Consider the following 5,539-nt stretch of genomic DNA (forward strand, 5'->3'; position numbering starts at 1 on the left):
GCCCCGTTGGCCAGATGTACAGAACTACAGTCTTACCTTGGTTCTTAAAAATGAAACGGATTCATTAAAATTGGGCCTCATTCTTTGATTTTACAGCCAGCTGTGTGCATGGGCTCACTGCTCCACGGGTCACTTGAGTCAAATGTTCCCTGGGGCTGGCTTCTGCCAGCCCCTAGAACCCTGGCGGGCCACCCGCCTCCCTGGAGTCCACCGGAGACAACCAGTGAAGCCCTCGCAAGCAAATTATCTCGGGATTTGTGACCACCCATCTTCCACCTCCTTTCTGTGGAAACAGAACCAAAAGTTAGCTGCACGCAGGCAGCTCCGATAGAGAGGTATGTTCTACATCTGGAAGGAGCAGGGGGGCGACCCTGCAGCTTTGGAGACGGCTTGTACTACTTGCACCAGCCCTTCCTCGTGATGCTTGACCCGTCTTCCGGCGGGTGCGAACACTTCCGGTCCTCACGCTTCTGGGAGGCTCGGAGGGCGGGGTCAACTGGTGGAACCGGTTCACTTCCTAGGGCTCCCAATGCTTCCTCAAGTAGGCGGGGGCAGAGGCAGTTCTGCTATGATTGGCATTTTCTTTGCGGGCCCTGATGTGATCCGGAGAGGTTGTTCTGTCAGCTCTTGGCACAGAAGACATTGTGGGACGGCCACTGTGTCCCTGCCCTGACACACCACCAGGAATGAAAAGGATCACTGAGTATGAACTCACAGCCTCATTTTCAGAAAAAGGCAGAGGCAGGCTGAGGGTTCGGGCCGCATCAACTTCTCTTAGAAGATCTGCTCACCCTCCCCGGCCCTCGGCCCTCGCTCCTTGCCTTGCCTGTGTCCTGTATGTACGGAGAAGCTATCGCCTGCCTTGTAGTGTCAGCAGGTTGGAGAGAGGATCAAGTCATGTCTTCTGGGTTCAAGGCGGTAAAATGGGCCACATGCGTCTGTGATGGCGAGTAATCACAATGAAACTGACACTCAAGTAGAAAACGGAGTCCGCCCACAGGAGCAGCCCTGCACCAACTGCTGCATATAGGTTAAGCCTGGAGTCGCAGCTCAGGTCAGCCTCCGGCTGCCACGAGCTGGTGATTCAGTAATAACTGGAAGCACGATTGCTTTTTCACTCACTATTTTTTAACGGTTTATTCATAAAGCAATTTTTCACTTTTCACTTATTTTCAGCCCCTTTCACATCTGTCTGCTCACAGTTTCTGTCTTGGCTTAACCTTTCCCTCTCCTCCTCCCTCTTGCTGCTTCATTTTTCTTTATTCCCCTTTTTAAACCTTGAACCGTTAGAGCAGTACCAAGGCCTCCATTGCTTTGCTAACCAGAATGTGTCTTTCAACGTCTTCTTGGGTTCTCTCGATTGGCCTCACCTTCTCTTCTTTAGCTCTCATATTTTTGACCCCCTTTCCTTTTTGTGGCAACAAAATGAAATCTTTCTTAGTCTTCATACAAGTAAGCCTTTGCATAAAAAGAAAGAAAGAAAGAAAAACGATGTATAAGAAAAAACAAAAAGCCGCTAAACTAAACAGCCTAGAATTCATGGTACTTGACCAGAGGTTTGATTTGCACATAACTCATTATTTCCATTAAAAGGATCTTGATTCCTTTCAGATGAGCATATTAATTCCTAGGGAAATTTCATGATTCTCACAAATTAGCAGGACCTTTGCGAGCCCAATCTCTTGCCAAAAGAAGCCACAATAGTTTTTTCCATATAAGCCTGCCCCTCATTTCCATTTTCCTCTGACATCTGCTCTCTAAATTGCAAATATCTGCCTATAGCAACAATCAGACTTCCAAGGAAAACAAACCAAAAGGAAATAAGAGAAAACGATGGACTTTTAGCATATTAAGAGATGTAATACTTCCGAAAGAGGCAAAGAAAACGTAGGAATGACTCCTTCATTTTATGGATCAGGAAACTGAGGCCCAAGAAGATCCAGGACTTTCTTGAGGGTACACAGGTAACTAGGCGTTGAACCAGGACTAGAACTAAACCCCCAGTTCACTCTCTCCTGCAGAGTAGGAGCACGTAATCTCAGTTCCCACCTTGGGCGTATATTTAGACTCTGGCCTGGGGAGCACAGAAGAAGGACTTAAGTCACCCCATTCATGATCTTTAGATGGTTAGTCTCACAGCAAATCACCCTCACGTTAATTGTTCTAAAACTGGGGAGGCAAGAAAGGGTCCCACAGAAAGGGATGAGGGTGCATCCCACTTCCTTTGCCTGTGTGGATGGGAAATAGTACAGCCTTGTACTGTACTGCCCAATAGGGCAGCCTTGCTGTGGAAGGAGGGAGGGTGGAGACGGTCCCTTCTCTTCCCAAGGCGTAACTACACGGACGGGCTGCTAGCCTGGACATTGCTCTGCAGAGTGCTGGGTGCCAGGTAAGAGTGGTACCATGTCTCATTTTCCACCCCCTTTCAGAATCCCTGGGAAGAACTCAAATGGGGAATACGTTTCCAAATATTTTAGAAAATATACAGCACAGTTCATTTCGCGGTGTCATGGACTCTTCCTCAGAATTAGACAAGCTCTTCAGATTTGTCTTCCATATAGATTTATATAAATAGTTTCCTAGGAGGCCTCAGGAACATTAAGGAAACTTAAGTTCTCTACCAGAGCCTTAGCTCTGTCTCGTCTCCAGGTGCACCATCATTTGTAAGGTTGAGAGAAACCTTTGAATTACAGACGTGGGAAGGACTTGCCAGGCATCTTGCTTATCCTGTGCTTTCAAACAAGCTGGCTCCTCTCTAAGCCCTCCCAGCAAGGAGACTACTTCCTCCCTCCCATGGAAAGGAACCCATTGTGTTACCAACCCTAAAGGTGGGTGTTATTTTTTGTCATTTAAACCAAAGTCCCTTCTGCTAATGATTTAACTTCATTTCTTTTGCTCTATTCCTCACCCTGGTTGCCATAGCCCACAGATGAATTCTTCAGATACCTAAAGATGGGAAGTTGTACCACGATTCCATGAGAACAACCCCCTTTCGTTAACACGCTGAAGAATTTCTTACCAAAACTACCCACTGGCATTTACCTGTCACTTCCTCTTTCTTTCTTGATGGGAGTAGGAGAAAACTACAAGGTGACTGTGTTCACATTTATGCTAAATAAAAGCTTCTATCTTAAATTCAGAGAGAAGGAATGGGTACATGACCAGCTCTGGTCCGTTATTTATCAAACCTGGAAGGAAGAGCAAACCAGGAGAGTGTTTGTTAGTTTATAGTATTCTGTGAAACTGGGCATGGGGAGTATTTGCATAAATCAGGTTAAAAATAACTTTTTGGAATCTTGCTCTGTTTTGGGCCTAAATTACATGATTAAAGCTATATTGAGATTAAATCACTTCTCACTTATTGAAGGAGCAGCTGTCAGTAGCACTTTGAGCAAATGGACTCGGGGGTCCTGAGGACTTGAAGCTTAAAAAAGGATGTGATGGGAGGCTTATTCCTGGGTCCTGAAACATTTCTTACCAAAGAAATGTTCTCGCAGCTGCTGTATGCCCAGAAGTGGACTCCAAAGAGGTAACCAGTGCTCAGGATGATCCAGTTTCTTCTGGCCAGACACTGATAATGAAACAGACATGTTATGGAGAAAGAACTCTATGGTCTAATAAAGGAAATAGAAATGTCTTTTCAGTTGGTTCAATGATCCCATTCTGTGTAACTTCGCTTCTATGCATTAATGTTTTTAGCTGCCAACCTCGGTGGTACAGCCTTCCTTTGTAGACCAGATTATCCCAGAGGCCTGGTTTTACATTAGAACTCCTCCACCATGTGCCTCTAATTACTTTCATTTCTCTGCTCTGGCCTTTCCCCATTATCTTCTTTTAAAGAAGGCTTCACACACACACACACACACACACAGAAATAAGTTCACTGATACAAACTTATGGGTCCTAAATTGGTTTCCTGTCCCTCAAGAGAAAAAATTTGAGATGTGTGCCCATATACTCCCATGGAACTGTATATCCTATATGTTTTCTTCTGGTGAAGAATTGAATGCATCATTTCTGAACAGGGCTTTTAGTTTAAGGAAAGATTCAAAAAGGTGGCTTCTTCATTTTTGCCTTGCTCTACAAACAGCTGCCCAAAGTCTCAGTTTGACAGGGTGGATGTCAGCCGGGGAGACTTGAGCTCCTAGTGAATATTATGTTCTCATGTAATGTTTCGTTAAACAGCTAAGTCCACAAGTGTTCCCGAGATAGATAACTCTCAAGAAAAAAAAGGCATGATTTGCCAAGTAAAGAACTATGATTTATGGTAGTAACTGTTACACTCTGACTCCTTTTGGGCTTTGTTTTGAAAAATTATTACCACAATGGTTCTGTAGAATTTAGTAGTGCAACCAGCACCATTTGGCCCGTTTATGACAATAGGGTTCTGGTTTTCTTAACTCCACAGTTAAATGTTGGCAGCATTTCAAATTCTTGGCACAGATGTTTAAGTGAATATAAAGAAGAAGCATTAAAAAGAAAGTGGGCAGTTCTGAGTGTCTAAATGTAGGGAGCATTGTTTTCTTAACATGCAGTTAGCATGGGCATGGTACCATGAAGTCGGTAATGGATGAAATGGCAAGCACGAAAACCATTTGCAAAGGGCTTTTAGATTTTTTTTTTGGTTGTTTCATTGAGGGCAGTAGCACTTTTATACAGGCATCTCTCTTATTCACATCTACCAAGTGAGACTCAAAATAATTTGTGCCTTTTTGTTTGTGACGGGAGAAAGATTAGTTACTGGAACATCAATGGATGAGCAAGTAGACTCACTCCCAACATCTGACCCTTGGGACCACATGGCCAAGCCACCATGATCCCTGGGCTTCATACTAACAATGCCCAGAGGCTGGCCAGACAACAGCTTTCTTGAAATTTGCTTTAAATGCACCAGTGGCAAATCTACTTCCCGAGTTAAGATGTGAAGGAAGAAGATACGATGGGATGGAGGGCAGGAAGACTATGCAGAAGCACAAAAGCCCTGATTCCCTGTGGGGGGCTCAACGCTGGCTACTGAAGCAAAAACGAAACCACCAGTGGGCAAAATGCTTCTCAGGTTCCCAGGGCTCTCCAGAGCCCCTCACCCAGCAGCTGGCTGGGTCCACACACACACACGCTGGATCAAGGCTAGGACGGCATTTCTGGACTTGATCTCAATTCTTCCTCACCTCGCCACCCCCACCCCGTCCATCAGCAAAGTAAAACAAACAAAAAAGTCCAACAAAAGCAAACAAATCTTCCCCTACTTACTGGCTAATGCTTGAAATGATCTCCTTAGAGGGCACTTTTATAGCTCATAATTAAAGAGAAAAATCTTTGAGTTATGAGAGAGGCAAGAGACCAACCCTGTTAGAGCAGTCGCCGATAGAGGAGGTGAAATTAAGGAATCATCTCTGGGGGGGATGAAGGGTCGGGGTGGGGATGTGGGCAGGATAGAGGCAAATTGTGTCATGTTCAGAATTTGTTTTGGGGCCACCCTTGCAGTATGGTTAAGGTGTCGTTCACTCACCCTTCACTCAAGACACTAGACAAGCATTGG

This window comes from Aethalodelphis obliquidens, unplaced genomic scaffold, assembly GCF_003676395.1.
Source record: "Aethalodelphis obliquidens isolate GAN/ISIS:26980383/991018 unplaced genomic scaffold, ASM367639v1 scaffold3, whole genome shotgun sequence".
In the NCBI taxonomy this organism is placed as follows: Eukaryota; Metazoa; Chordata; class Mammalia; order Artiodactyla; family Delphinidae; genus Aethalodelphis; species Aethalodelphis obliquidens.